Source organism: Lolium perenne, chromosome 7 (genome assembly GCF_019359855.2).
Source record: "Lolium perenne isolate Kyuss_39 chromosome 7, Kyuss_2.0, whole genome shotgun sequence".
Taxonomy (NCBI): domain Eukaryota; kingdom Viridiplantae; phylum Streptophyta; class Magnoliopsida; order Poales; family Poaceae; genus Lolium; species Lolium perenne.
Window position 1 is genome coordinate 18,552,188 of NC_067250.2, and position 17,221 is coordinate 18,569,408.

Consider the following 17,221-nt stretch of genomic DNA (forward strand, 5'->3'; position numbering starts at 1 on the left):
CAAGCACTTTTTAAAGCGCCGTTGCTTGCAGTGAGGAAAGGTAAAAGGTACTCACACTCCGGACCTCGGCTACCAAGCTATTTTCCGGCGCATCGTAAGTACTCGAAGCTATTTCCTTTAGATCCTGCAATTGCAACTTTTTGTTTCTTGTTTACACTAGTAAGGCATAATGGACAACAATGAGCTTTTTACTCTATTTCCTGATTTAAGACATGGATGGTTTGATCCGAAAATTAAAAAACCCATGGAACATATTAATATGAACACTTTGAACACCATTGTTGCTAATGATATGGAAAATTCTAAGCTTGGGGAAGCTGGTTTTGATGAGCATGATCTTTTTAGTCCACCAAGCATTGAGGAGAAAATTTTCTTTGATGATACTTTGCCTCCTATTTATGATGATTATAATGATATTGGTCTTTTGGTGCCACCTACTATGGAGAGTAAATTTTGTTGTGATTATACTATGCCTCCAACACTTGATGAGAATAATAATGATAGCTACTTTGTTGAATTTGCTCCTACTACAATTAATAAGAATAACTATGCTTATGTGGAGAGTAATAATTTTATGCATGAGACTCATGATAAGAATGCTTTATGTGATAGTTATATTGTTGAGTTTGCTCATGTTGCTACTGAAAGTTATTATGAGAGAGGAAAATATGGTTGTAGAAATTTTCATGTTACTAAAATACCTCTCTATGTGCTGAAATTTTTGAAGCTATGCTTGTTTTATCTTCCTATGCTTGTTACTTTGCTCTTCATGAACTTGTCTATTTACAAGATTCCTATGCATAGGAAGCATGTTAGACTTAAATGTGTTTTGAATTTGCCTTTTGATGTTCTCTTTTGCTTCAACTACTATTTCTTGCGAGTGCATCATTAAAACTGCTGAGCCCATCTTAATGGCTATAAAGAAAAGAACTTCTTGGGAGATAACCCATGTGTTATTTTGCTACAGTACTTTGTTTTTATTTTGTGTCTTGGAAGTTGTTTACTACTGTAGCAACCTCTCCTTATCTTAGTTTTGTGTTTTGTTGTGCCAAGTAAAGTCTTTGATAGTAAAGTAAGTACTAGATTTGGATTACTGCGCAGTTCCAGATTTCTTTGCTGTCACGAATCTGGGTCTACCTCCCTGTAGGTAGCTCAGAAAATTAAGCCAATTTACGTGCATGATCCTCAGATATGTACGCAACTTTCATTCAATTTGAGAATTTTCATTTGAGCAAGTCTGGTGCCATTTTAAAATTCGTCAATACGAACTATTCTGTTTTGACAGATTCTGCCTTTTATTTCGCATTGCCTCTTTTGCTATGTTGGATGAATTTCTTTGATCCATTAATGTCCAGTAGCTTTATGCAATGTCCAGAAGTGTTAAGAATGATTGTGTCACCTCTGAATATGTTAATTTTTATTGTGCACTAACCCTCTAATGAGTTGTTTCGAGTTTGGTGTGGAGGAAGTTTTCAAGGGTCAAGAGAGGAGGATGATATACTATGATCAAGAAGAGTGAAAAGTCTAAGCTTGGGGATGCCCCGGTGGTTCACCCCTGCATATTCTAAGAAGACTCAAGCGTCTAAGCTTGGGGATGCCCAAGGCATCCCCTTCTTCATCGACAACATTATCAGGTTCCTCCCCTGAAACTATATTTTTATTCCATCACATCTTATGTGCTTTACTTGGAGCGTCTGTGTGCTTTTGTTTTTGTTTGTGTTTGAATAAATTGGATTACATCATGCTTGTGTGGGAGAGAGACACGCTCCGCTGGTTCGTATGAACACATGTGTTCTTAGCTTTTAGTATTCATGGCGAAGTTTCTTCTTCGTTAAATTGTTATATGGTTGGAATTGGAAAATGATACATGTAGTAATTGCTATTAATGTCTTGGGTAATGTGATACTTGGCAATTGTTGTGCTCATGATTAAGCTCTTGCATCATATGCTTTGCACCCATTAATGAAGAAATACATAGAGCATGCTAAAATTTGGTTTGCATATTTGGTTTCTCTAAAGTCTAGATAATTTCTAGTATTGAGTTTGAACAACAAGGAAGACGGTGTAGAGTCTTATAATGTTTACAATATGTCTTTTATGTGAGTTTTGCTGCACCGGTTCATCCTTGTGTTTGTTTCAAATAAGCCTTGCTAGCCTAAACCTTGTATCGAGAGGGAATACTTCTCATGCATCCAAAATACTTGAGCCAACCACTATGCCATTTGTGTCCACCATACCTACCTACTACATGGTATTTTCCGCCATTCCAAAGTATATTGCTTGAGTGCTACCTTTAAAATTCCATCATTCACCTTTGCAATATATAGCTCATGGGACAAATAGCTTAAAAACTATTGTGGTATTGAATATGTAATTATGCACTTTATCTCTTATTAAGTTACTTGTTGTGCGATAACCATGTTTACTGGGGACGCCATCAACTACTCTTTGTTGAATTTCATGTGAGTTGCTATGCATGTCCGTCTTGTCTGAAGTAAGAGAGATCTACCACCTTATGGTTAAGCATGCATATTGTTAGAGAAGAACATTGGGCCGCTAACTAAAGCCATGATCCATGGTGGAAGTTTCAGTTTTGGACAACAATCCTCAAATCTCAAATGAGAAAATTATTAATTGTTGTTATATGCTTATGCATAAAAGAGGAGTCCATTATCTGTTGTCTATGTTGTCCCGGTATGGATGTCTAAGTTGAAGAATAATCAATAGCGAGAAATCCAATGCGAGCTTTCTCCTTAGACCTTTGTACAGGCGGCATAGAGGTACCCCTTTGTGACACTTGGTAAAAACAATGCATTGTGATGATCCGGTAGTCCAAGCTAATTAGGACAAGGTGCGGGCACTATGAGTACACTATGCATGAGGCTTGCAACTTATAAGATATAATTTACATGATGCATATGCTTTATTACTACCGTTGACAAAATTGTTTCATGTTTTCAAAATCAAAGCTCTAGCACAAATATAGCAATCGATGCTTTTCCTCTATGAGGACCATTCTTTTACTTTCAATGTTGAGTCAGTTCACCTATTTCTCTCCACCTCAAGAAGCAAACACTTGTGTGAACTGTGCATTGATTCCTACATATTTGCATATTGCACTTATTATATTACTCTATGTTGACAATATCCATGAGATATACATGTTATAAGTTGAAAGCAACCGCTGAAACTTAATCTTCCTTTGTGTTGCTTCAATGCCTTTACTTTGAATTATTGCTTTATGAGTTAACTTTTATGCAAGACTTATTGATGCTTGTCTCGAAGTACTATTCATGAAAAGTCTTTGCTTTATGATTCAGTTGTTTACTCATGTCATTACCATTGTCTTGGATTGCTGCATTCATTACATATGCTTTACAAATAGTATGATCAAGGTTATGATGGCATGTCACTCCAGAAATTATCTGTGTTATCGTTTTACCTGCTCGGGACGAGCAGAACTAAGCTTGGGGATGCTGATACGTCTCCAGCGTATCGATAATTTCTTATGTTCCATGCCACATTATTGATGTTATCTACATGTTTTATGCACACTTTATGTCATATTCGTGCATTTTCTGGAACTAACCTATTAACAAGATGCCGAAGTGCCAGTTCCTGTTTTCTGCTGTTTTTGGTTTCAGAAATCCTAGTAACGAAATATTCTCGGAATCGGACGAAATCAACGCCAAAGATCTTAGAATCCCCGGAAGCATCCAGAACACACGAGAGGGATCAGGGGGGACACAGGCCCACCACACCATACCCTGGCGCGGCCTAGGGGGGGCCCGCGCCCCCCTATGGTTTGGCCAGCCCTTCAGCCCTCCTGCGCCGCCTCTTCGCCTATATAAAGCCCCTGACCTAAAAACCTCGACACGTTCGACGAAACCCACAGAAACCTTCCAGGGCCGCCGCCATCGCGAAGCCAAGATCTGGGGGACAGGAGTCTCTGTTCCGGCACCCTGCCGGAACGGGGAAGTGCCCCCGGAAGGCTTCTCCATCGACACCGCTGCCATCTCCACCGCCATCTTCGTCACCGCTGCTACTCCCATGAGGAGGGAGTAGTTCTCCATCGAGGCTCGGGGCTGTACCGGTAGCTATGTGGTTCATCTCTCTTCCATGTACCTCAATACAATAATCTCATGAGCTGCTTTACATGATTGAGATTCATATGAGTTTTGTATCACTATTCATCTATGTGCTACTCTAGCAATGTTATTAAAGTAGTCCTATTCCTCCTGCACGTGTGTAAAGGTGACAGTGTGTGCACCGTGTTAGTACTTGGTTTATGCTATGATCATGATCTCTTGTAGATTGCGAAGTTAACTATTGCTATGATAATATTGATGTGATCTATTCCTCCTACATATGCATGAAGGTGACAGTGTGCATGCTATGTTAGTACTTGGTTTAGTCTGTTGATCTATCTTACACTATAAGGTTACTTAAATATGAACAAATTGTGGAGCTTGTTAACTCCGGCATTGAGGGTTCGTGTAATCCTACGCAATGTGTTCATCATCCAACAAAAGTGTAGAGTATGCATTTATCTATTCTGTTATGTGATCAATGTTGAGAGTGTCCACTAGTGAAAGTGTAATCCCTAGGCCTTGTTCCTAAATACTGCTGCGTTACTACTGCTTGTTTCTTGTTTTCTTTGCGTTACTACTGCTGCAATACTACCACCATCAACTACACGCCAACAAGCTATTTTACGGCACCGTTGCTCTTGCTCATATATATTCATACCACCTGTATTTCACTATCTCTTCGCCGAACTAGTGCACCTATTAGGTGTGTTGGGGACACAAGAGACTTCTTGCTTTGTGGTTGCAGGGTTGCATGAGAGGGATATCTTTGACCTCTTCCTCCCTGAGTTTGATAAACCTTGGGTGATCCACTTAAGGGAAAACTTGCTGCTGTTCTACAAACCTCTGCTCTTGGAGGCCCAACACTGTCTACAGGAAAGGAGGGGGAACGTAGACATCAAGCACTTTTCTGGCGCCGTTGCCGGGGAGGAAAGGTAAAAGGTACTCACACTCCGGACCTCGGCTACCAAGCTATTTTCCGGCGCATCGTAAGTACTCGAAGCTATTTCCTTTAGATCCTGCAATTGCAACTTTTTGTTTCTTGTTTACACTAGTAAGGCATAATGGACAACAATGAGCTTTTTACTCTATTTCCTGATTTAAGACATGGATGGTTTGATCCGAAAATTAAAAAACCCATGGAACATATTAATATGAACACTTTGAACACCATTGTTGCTAATGATATGGAAAATTAAGCGTAGCATAAGATCACGTCATTAAGTTATTTGCTATAAGCTTTCGATACATAGTTACCTAGTCCTTATGACCATGAGATCATGTAAATCACTTATACTGGAAAGGTACTTTGATTACATCAAATGCCACTGCGTAAATGGGTGGTTATAAAGGTGGGATTAAGTATCCGGAAAGTATGAGTTGAGGCATATGGATCAACAGTGGGATTTGTCCATCCCGATGACGGATAGATATACTCTGGGCCCTCTCGGTGGAATGTCGCCTGATGTCTTGCAAGCATATGAATAAGTTCATAAGAGACCACATACCACGGTACGAGTAAAGAGTACTTGTCAGGAGACGAGGTTGAACAAGGTATAGAGTGATACCGATGATCAAACCTCGGACAAGTAAAATATCGCGCGACAAAGGGAATTGGTATCGTATGTGAATGGTTCATTCGATCACTAAGTCATCGTTGAATATGTGAGAGCCATTATGGATCTCCAGATCCCGCTATTGGTTATTGGTCGGAGAGAGATCTCAACCATGTCTACATAGTTCGCGAACCGTAGGGTGACACACTTAAGGTTTGATGTTGTAATAGTAGAACTTGAATATGGAATGGAGTTCGAAGTATTGTTCGAAGTCTCGGATGGGATTCCGGACATCACGAGGAGTTCCGGAATGGTCCGGAGAATAAGATTCATATATAGGAAGTCATTTTATAAGTTTGAAAATGATCCGGTGCATTTATGGAAGGTTCTAGAAGGTTCTAGAAAAGTCCGGAAGAAATCACTTTGGAAGGCGGAGTCCCGGAGGGACTCCACCACCCATGGCCGGCCAACCCTAGAGGGTGGAGTCCCAGGTGGACTCCACCAAAGGTGGCCGGCCACCCCCTCCCAAGTCAGGGTGGGCATTCGGTTTTTAACCGAAATTTCGGTTCGGTTTTTGCGGTTTTTGAACAAATTCGGTTTTCAAAAATGGTAACCGAAATTGGCATGAAAATTTAGGAAACCGAAGATTCGGTTAACCGACAAATTCGGTTTGGTTTCGGTTAAAACCGAATGAACCTACTCACTTGAACAAATAGTAGGCATCACCGAAGAAAGCAAATAGTGATTGACATATCAACACAAAAAACATCAACTGCGCAAGAAATCGACAAATGAGCACCAATCGTGGAGGGATGCTATTTGGTAGGCAGCGACACTCGTGGTACATGTGCATCACTCGTGAGCGATTAAAAGGGGTAGCTAAGACTTCGAGCGACGTGTTCTATTATGCAGGCTTCACGCTATATTCAGAAAAAGCTAGTACATCAAAGACCAAAGTCATACATTCAATGAACAATTTTTGGAACATCAAACGCAATTGGGCTTCTATGGAATGAACGATTTATGCACAAATTGATGGTAGGTTACTCAATTCGGTCTATTCGGTCTTGTTCGGTTGGTGGGGCTAAAAACCGAATTCTACCAAATTTAATTCGGTTAGTATAAATGGAAACCGAAAAAATAGCGGTTAATGGAAAAAACCGAGATTTCGGTTAGTTCGGTTTCGGCTTCGGTTCGGTTTTCGGTTTCACGGTTTTTATGCCCACCCTGACTCCCAAGGAAAGGTGGGAATCCCACCTTGGGTAGGTTTCATGTCATATGGAAGGTTTTGGTTTGGGGTCTTATTCGAAGACTTGTAGACCAACTCTTGGGTGTTCCACCTATATAATGAGGGACAAGGGGAGGGGGCCCGGCCACCACAAAGCCCTAGCTTGGCCGCACCCCATAGTGGCCGGACACCCCCTCTCCCAAACCCTAGCCGCCCCCTCTCCTCCACCTCTCCCGCAACGCTTAGCGAAGCTCCGCCGGAGATCTCCATCGCCACCGCCACCACGCCGTCGTGTTGCCGGATTCAAGGAGGAGCTACTACTTCCGCTGCCCGCTGGAACGGGGAGAAGGACGTCATCTTCATCAACACCGAACGTGTGACCGAGTACGGAGGTGCTGCCCGATCGTGGCACCGAGATCAAGATCTTCTACGCGCTTTTGCAAGAGGCAAGTGATCGTCTACCGCAGCAACAAGAGCCTCATCTTGTAGGCTTTGGAAATCTTCAAGGGTGAGTCTCGATCATCTCCTCGTTGCTCCCGTCTTCTAGATTGCATCTTGGCTTGGATTGCGTTCTCGCGGTAGGAATTTTTTTGTTTTCTATGCAACGAATCCCTACAGTGGTATCAGAGCCGTGTCTATGCATAGATGGTTGCACGAGTAGAATATAATGGTTTTGTGGGGGTTGATGCTTATGTTGTCTTTAGTTTGAGTACTTTGCATCTTTGTGGCATAGTGGGATGAAGCGGCTCGGGCTAACTTTACATGACCGCGTTCATGAGATTTGCTCGCTCGACATGCAACTTGTATTGCATAAGTGGCTTTGCAGGTGTCTGTCTCTCCTACTATAGTGAAGATTCAATTTACTCTTCTATTGACAACACTAGTATCACCGTTGTGGTTCATGTTCGTAGGTAGATTAGATCTCTCTCGAAAACCCTAAACCACGTAAAATATGCAAACCAAATTAGAGAACGTCTAACTTGTTTTTGCAGCGTTTGGTGATGTGATATGGCCATAATGTGATGATGACTATGTATGAGATGATCATTATTGTATTGTGGCAACCGGCAGGAGCCTTATGGTTGTCTTTAAATTTCATGTTGAGTAGTATTTCAAAGAAGTTGTAATAGTTGCTACATGGGAGAACAATCATGAAGACGGCGCCATTGACCTTGACGCTACGCCGACGATGATGGAGATCATGCCCGTTGATGATGGAGATCATGTCCGTGCTTTGGAGATGAAGATCAAAGGCGCAAAGACAAAGGGGCCATATCATATCACATATGAACTGCATGTGATGTTAATCCTTTTATGCATCTTATTTTGCTTAGATCGCGACGGTAGCATTATAAGATGATCCCTCTCACTAAAATATCAAGATAATAAAGTGTTCATCCTTAGTAGCACCGTTGCCAAGACTTGTCGTTTCGAAGCATCTCGTGATGATCAGGTGTGATAGGCTCAACAAGTGCATACAACGGGTGCAAGACAGTTTTGCACATGCGGATACTAAGGTGGCCTTGACGAGCCTAGCATGTACAGACATGGTCTCGGAACACGTGATACCGAAAGGTAGAGCATGAATCATATGATTGATATGATGAACACTTTGAGTGTTCGCCATTGAAGTTACATCTTGTCTCGTGATGATCGGACTTGGTGTGGTGGATTTGGTTCGTGTGATCACTAAGACAATTCGAGGGATATTGTTTTGAGTGGGAGTTCACCTAGTTTTTAATTTTGTTGAATTAAAATTTGAACTCAATTTGTCATAAACTTAGTCTAAACTATTGCAAATATATGTTGTCGATATGGCGTCCCCTATCAATTTTAACCAGTTCCTATAGAAAGGAAAGCTTAAAAGCAACGGTAGCAACTTCACCGACTGGTTCCGTCATGTGAGGATCTTCCTCAATGGCGGAAACCTGCAATATGTGCTTGATGCACCGCTAGGTGAACCTCCTGCAGAAACTGAAACCGATGAAGTAAAGAATGTTTACGCTACTCGGAAAACTCGGTACTCTCAAGTTCAGTGTGCCATCCTATGCAGTCTGGAAGCCGATCTTCAAAAACGTTTTGAGCACCACGATCCACATGAGTTAGTCAATGAGTTGAAAACTATCTTTGAAACTCATGCGGCCGTGGAATGCTATGAAGCATCGAAACACTTCTTCAGTTGCATGATGGAAGAAGGCAGCTCCGTTAGTGAGCACATGCTCGCCATGACCGGGCATGCGAAGAAACTCAGTGACTTGGTAATAGTGATTCCTAACAGACTGGTGATTAATCGTGTCCTTCAATCACTGCCACCTAGTTACAAGAACTTTGTGATGAATTACAATATGCAGAACATGAACAAAGAGTTACCTGAACTCTTCGCCATGTTAAAGTCTGCTGAGATTGAGATCAAGAAAGAGCACCAAGTGTTGATGGTCAACAAGACCACCAGTTTCAAGAAACAGGGCAAGTCTAAAGGCAAAAACTAGAAGGGTGGCAAGAAAGCTGCCACAGCTCCTGTGAAACCTAAGACTGGCCCTAAGCCTGATGCTGAGTGCTATTACTGCAAGGAGAAGGGACACTGGAAGCGTAATTGCTCCAAGTATTTGGCAGATCTGAAGAGCGGCCTTGTCAAGAAGAAGAAAGAAGGTATATCTGATATACATGTTATAGATGTTTATCTTACTGGTTCTCGTACTAGTACCTGGGTATTTGATACTGGTTCGGTTGCTCATATTTGTAACTCGAAACAGGAACTAAAGAATAAACGAAGACTACTAAAGGATGAAGTGACGATGCGCGTTGGAAATGGATCTAAAGTCGATGTGATCGTTGTCGGCACACTTCCTCTACATCTACCTTCGGGATTAGTTTTAAACCTCAATAATTGTTATTTTGTACCCGCGTTGAGCATGAACATTATATCTGGATCTTGTTTAATGCAAGACGGTTATTCATTCAAGTCTGAGAATAATAGTTGTTCTATTTTTATGAATAATATCTTTTATGGTCGAGCACCTGAAAAGAATGGTTTATTTCTGTTAGATCTCGATAGTAGTGATACACATATTCATAACATTGATGCTAAGCGAATTAAATTGAATGATAATTCTACTTATATGTGGCACTGTCGTCTTGGTCATATTGGAGTGAAACGCATGAAGAAACTCCATACCGATGGATTACTTGAATCACTTGACTTTGAGTCACTTGATAGATGTGAAGCATGTCTAATGGGAAAAATGACTAAGACTCCATTCTCTGGTATTATGGAGCAAGCTACAGACTTATTGGAAATCATACATACCGATGTGTGCGGACCAATGAGTGTAGCCTCGCGCGGTGGTTATCGTTATGTTCTAACCTTCACAGATGATTTAAGTAGATATGGGTATATCTATTTAATGAAACATAAATCCGAAACTTTCGAGAAGTTTAAGGAATTCCAAAGTGAAGTAGAAAATCAACGTAACAAGAAGATTAAATTTCTACGATCTGATCGCGGAGGTGAATATCTGAGTTATGAGTTTGGCATGCATTTAAAGAAATGCGAAATACTTTCACAATTGACACCGCCGGGAACACCACAACGAAACGGAGTGTTCGAACGTCGTAATCGAACTCTCTTAGATATGGTTCGTTCTATGATGTCTCTTACTGATTTACCGTTATCATTTTGGAGTTATGCATTAGAGACAGCCGCATTCACTTTAAATAGAGCACCATCAAAATCCGTTGAAACGACACCGTATGAATTATGGTTTAATAAGAAACCTAAGCTGTCGTTCCTTAAAGTTTGGGGTTGCGAAGCCTATGTAAAAAAGTTACAACCGGACAAGCTAGAACCCAAAGCGGAGAAATGCGTCTTCATTGGATACCCTAAGGAAACTATAGGGTACACTTTCTATCACAGATCCGAAGGCAAGATCTTTGTTGCTAAGAACGGAACCTTTCTTGAGAAAGAATTTCTCACTAAAGAAGTGACTGGAAGAAAAGTAGAACTCGATGAGATTGAAGAATCTTTGCTCGTTGATCGAGTAGCGCGATGCGGGAAGATGTTCTGTGCCGCCTACACCGGCAACGAGAGGAAGCTAATGATAATGATCATGAAACTTCAAATGAGATAGCTACGAACCTCGCGGATCGACAAGGGAACGTGCCACCCACGATTGGTATGATCCTTGTCTAAATGTCATGATTGTGGACAACAATGATGAAGACCTACTGACGTATGAAGAAGCGATGATGAGCCCAGATTCCAACAAATGGCAAGAAGCCATGAAATCCGAAATGGGATCCATGTATGATAACAAAGTGTGGACTTTGGTAGACTTACCTGATAGCCGCAAGGCTGTCGAGAATAAATGGATCTTCAAAAGAAAAATAGATGCTGATGGTAATATTCTTTGTCTATAAAGCTCGACTTGTCGCAAAGGGTTTCCGACAAATTCAAGGTGTTGACTACGATGAGACTTTCTCACCTGTAGCGAACCTAAAATCTGTGAGGATTTTGTTAGCAATAGCTGCATTTTTCGATTAAGAGATTTGGCAGATGGATGTCAAAACAGCGTTCCTTAATGGAGACATTGAGGAAGAGTTGTATATGGTACAACCCAAAGGTTTTGTCGATCCTAAAAATGCTGACAAAGTATGCAAACTTCAGCGTTCAATTTATGGACTGAAGCAAGCATCGAGAAGTTGGAACCGACGCTTTGATAAGGTGATCAAAGACTTCGGGTTTATACAGTGTCATGGAGAGGCCTGTATTTACAAGAAAGTGAGTGGGAGCTCTGTAGCATTCCTGATATTATATGTAGATGACATATTATTGATTGGGAATGATATAGAACTATTAAGCAGTGTAAAAGGTTATTTGAATAATAGTTTTTCAATGAAAGACCTTGGTGAAGCATCGTATATATTAGGCATCAAGATTTATAGAGATAGATCAAGACGTCTAATAGGGCTATCACAGAGTACATACCTGGACAAGATTCTAAAGAAGTTTAGAATGGACGAAAGTAAGAAAGGATTCTTACCTATGTTACCAGGCAAGGTCTTGAGTAAGACTCAAGGTCCGGCTACGGCAGAAGAAAGAGAAAGGATGAGTCAGATCCCCTATGCCTCGGCAGTAGGCTCTATCATGTATGCCATGCTATGTACTAGACCGGATATAGCACATGCTGTTAGTTTGACTAGCAGATATCAAAGTGATCCAGGAATGGAACACTGGACAACGGTCAAGAATATCCTGAAGTACTTGAAAAGAACTAAGGATATGTTTCTTTGTTATGGAGGTGACCAAAAGCTCGTTGTAACAAGTTACACCGATGCAAGTTGGAACACTGATCCTGATGACTCTAAGTCACGATGCAGGTACGTGTTTATATTGAATGGTGCTGCAGTAAGCTGGGCAAGCTCGAAGCAGTGCACGGTGGCGAAATCATCAACAGAACCGGAGTACATAGTGGCTTCAGAGGCTTCATCAGAAGCGGTATGGATGAAGAGGTTCATTGTAGAGCTCGGTGTGGTTCCTAGTGCATTGGACCCACTAGTCATCTACTGTGACAACATGGGTGCCATCGCCAATGCACAAGAACCAAGGTCACACAAGAGGCTGAAGCATATCAAGCTGCGTTATCATTCGATTCGCGAGTACATCGAAGATGGAGAAGTAAAGATTTGCAAAGTACACACTGATCTGAATGTAGCAGATCCGTTGACTAAAGCTCTCCCTAGGGCAAAGCATGACCAACACCAGAATGCCATGGGTGTTAGGTACCTTACAATGTAATCTAGATTATTGACTCTAGTGCAAGTGGGAGACTGTTGGAGATATGCCCAAGAGGCAATAATAAAAGTGGTTATTATATATCTTTATGTTTATGATAAATGTTTATATACCATGCTATAATTGTATTAACCGAAACATTGATACATGTGTGTTATGTAAACAACAATGAGTCCCTAGTAAGCCTCTTAACTAGCTTGTTGATTAATAGATGATTAGTTTCATAATCATGAACACTGGATGTTATTAATAACAAGGTTATATCATTATATGAATGATGTAATGGACACACCCAATTAAGCGTAGCATAAGATCACGTCATTAAGTTATTTGCTATAAGCTTTCGATACATAGTTACCTAGTCCTTATGACCATGAGATCATGTAAATCACTTATACTGGAAAGGTACTTTGATTACATCAAACGCCACTGCGTAAATGGGTGGTTATAAAGGTGGGATTAAGTATCCGGAAAGTATGAGTTGAGGCATATGGATCAACAGTGGGATTTGTCCATCCCGATGACGGATAGATATACTCTGGGCCCTCTCGGTGGAATGTCGTCTAATGTCTTGCAAGCATATGAATAAGTTCATAAGAGACCACATACCATGGTACGAGTAAAGAGTACTTGTCAGGAGACGAGGTTGAACAAGGTATAGAGTGATACCGATGATCAAACCTCGGACAAGTAAAATATCGCGTGACAAAGGGAATTGGTATCGTATGTGAATGGTTCATTCGATCACTAAGTCATCGTTGAATATGTGGGAGCCATTATGGATCTCCAGATCCCGCTATTGGTTATTGGTCGGAGAGAGATCTCAACCATGTCTACATAGTTCGCGAACCGTAGGGTGACACACTTAAGGTTTGATGTTGTAATAGTAGAACTTTAATATGGAATGGAGTTCGAAGTATTGTTCGAAGTCTCGGATGGTATCCCGGACATCACGAGGAGTTCCGGAATGGTCCGGAGAATAAGATTCATATATAGGAAGTCATTTTATAAGTTTGAAAATGATCCGGTGCATTTATGGAAGGTTCTAGAAGGTTCTAGAAAAGTCCGGAAGAAATCACTTTGGAAGGCGGAGTCCCGGAGGGACTCCACCACCCATGGCCGGCCAACCCTAGAGGGTGGAGTCCCAGGTGGACTCCACCAAAGGTGGCCGGCCACCCCCTCCCAAGGAAAGGTGGGAATCCCACCTCAAGTGGGAATCCCACCTTGGGTAGGTTTCATGTCATATGGAAGGTTTTGGTTTGGGGTCTTATTCGAAGACTTGTAGACCAACTCTTGGGTGTTCCACCTATATAATGAGGGACAAGGGGAGGGGGCCGGCCACCACAAAGCCCTAGCTTGGCCGCACCCCATAGTGGCCGGCCACCCCCTCTCCCAAACCCTAGCCGCCCCCTCTCCTCCACCTCTCCCGCAACGCTTAGCAAAGCTCCGCCGGAGATCTCCATCGCCACCGCCACCACGCCGTCGTGCTGCCGGATTCAAGGAGGAGCTACTACTTCCGCTGCTCGCTGGAACGGGGAGAAGGACGTCGTCTTCATCAACACCGAACGTGTGACCGAGTATGGAGGTGCTGCCCGATTGTGGCACCGAGATCAAGATCTTCTACGCGCTTTTGCAAGCGGCAAGTGATCGTCTACCGCAACAACAAGAGCCTCATCTTGTAGGCTTTGGAAATCTTCAAGGGTGAGTCTCGATCATCTCCTCGTTTCTCCCGTCTTCTAGATTGCATCTTGGCTTGGATTGCGTTCTCGCGGTAGGAATTTTTTTGTTTTCTATGCAACGAATCCCTACACCCCTCCCCACATGGCGGCGCGCCAGGCCTGGTGGCCGCGCCGGCCTATGGGGGCCCATGGTGGCCCTCCTCGGCCTCCCCTTTGGCTGGCTCCGTCATCTGGAAAAATAGGAGCTTCGGTATATTTTCCGTCAATTGTTGATCTTCAGAAATATTGTATCTTGACGGTGCTTTTTCCAGCAGAATTCTGACTCCGGTGAGTAATTCTCCAATAACCATGAAACATGCAAAATAGGTGAAATAACATAAGTATCATCTCTAAATATGAAATATATCAATGAATAACAGTAAATTATGATATAAAATAGTGATGCAAAATGGACGTATCAGGGCACGAAAATAGAAATCCCTTGAAAGAAACGCAAGTACCAAATATATCGACTTATGCAGCTAATATACAAGTACATAAATTAGCCTATAGCAATTTAACAACTAAGTAATTTGTTTACAAATATAAAATTCATGATAAGAAAATCTTAATGAAGTGCAAGTATATGAAACTAAGAGTTTGCAAGCTAGTCTCACTGGAGAATCAAGAAATCATGCAAAATACCACGAAAAAGTATTGAAGTGTTTAAGTAGCGCATTATCATTTGTGCTAGACCAAAGCAATAAAATTAGATCAAATAATCAATATACTCACAAATTTATAACAAAAAACAAGTACAAATATCCATGACATCATGCCTTTGAATCACAAAGGTTCCCATTTATAATTTACTTCAGAAATTACAAGTTTAGGCAAGGCAAGATGCAACTGCTACTAAATAAGCAAATGTTCTCATATTCAATTTGCTAGACATATTAGAAGGAATGACTTATCGAGCAGTCATACCACACAACAAGCAAATTGGGCAATTATGATATAACATGAACTCTTCGTTCATACCCAATCTCAATTAATCTCTGAAATATACAAGCATAAGTTTCAATGCAGATGAATACTCTAAAATTGGTAACATAACTGTAGTATTGCAGAGGTCGGGTGTAATGCTTAATACCTTTTAAGTAATAAAACACTCAGTATAAAAAAAACATAAATATACTATTTATACTGCAATAGAAGGATGAAATCAGCCAGTAAAGTGAAATTTTAGTCTCTGCGTAGGTTGAAACATTATTTCTTGACATCTCAATATGACAACTACTACAATACTAAAGAAATTTGAGATTTTCACTCCACACAAAATCGAAAATCCTGAAACCATGTATATACAGTCCTTTCAAGTACGCATCCTAAATCATATCAGGTTTTAGTTATATCCATGTTACCTAATTAAACTAATGTCATAATTTTGAATGATATCCCTTTAGGCTTTCAATTTTTTAATTGATTTGGTCATATATTTTCGTTTAGGCTGTCTGTTTTTCAGTTGATCTGGTAATATACTCAGTCATATCAATGTTAACTAACATAGTCATTATTAGATGATACCCGCGCATTGCGGCGGGAATATCTGAAAAAAATATTATTAACATTGAGAACGACAGCCATGAATATTCTCTACACAATATAGTAGTAGAGAAATTATTTACACATGAATATTCATACTCAAAGCGGGGTTCGATACCTTTATCAAGATCCTAAGCATCAATATTTTTAGAAATGATATCCAATAAGTCACTTGCTTATTTTTTTAGTTCTCTTGGTGAAACTTCCTTCACAGGAATTATCCAAAAAGTTCCTAATATGTTGAGGTAATCTCACATAGAAGTTGATTAATATAATGCTTTCAGGAATACCATGACAAGGATTTTTACGAATTAGTTCATTTAATATCCCCTAAGCTTGAGCAATACTTTCTCCAACATAAGGCTAAAAGTTATAAATATGACAACGATTATCATAAGCTTCTTTAGGAGTATAGTATTTGAGATAGAAAGCCTTCCTCATATATTCCAAATCAAGGCGGTATTTATCATCAAGAGATCTAAACCATATGCGAGCATTACCAGAATGAGGTAAATATAGTAACTTCATTCTCACTTGGAATACCACCAACTTTAAATAGAGAGCATATATCTTCAATGGCTTGTAAATGTCCCATAGCAGTTTGGCTTCCATCCCCTGCAAAAGTTAGTTTCATAGCTTTTTTAGCAATACCAATAGGAATTTGATACACCACTTTTGGTTCAGGAGGTTATTCAACCTTGTTCTTAGCAGCATTAACATATTCATGTAGAGTTATTTTCATATCCTCGTGGCCTAAGAAAGCCATGATAGAACAAATAGTAAATAGCAAAAACAACTTTTAAGTTTCCTTACCAAACAACTTACCAATAGCGCGATGCTCCCCGGCAATAGCGCCAAAAAAGCGGCTTGATGGTTCCCAAGTGCAGGAGATCAATTATACTACTTTTCAATAAAAAAAAGTTTATCGAACCCACGAGGAGCTGAAGGTATTGGTTAGTAAGTTCGACAAGTTAAATAATGAAAGGGTGCAGTGGTTTTGGTGTTTTGGGTTTGTAGTTTGCAATAAAATAAAGTACTAATAGTAAATGGCAACAAGTAAATGCTCTCAATGAAAGAAACCCCAATCCTCTATGCACCAAGAGGACAAGCTCAAGTGTGTGTGTGCGTGTGCGTGTGTGTGTGTTCTTATATATCATTCTGAAGGGCGGCATGGATTTACTTAGCATTTAGATCTCTACACAGCATGGTGAATGTATTGTCAAATTTCATTCCTTTAGGGTAGAGCCTAAATTAGGTGCAACCATAGATATGAGCAAATACACCCCTTGTGACGG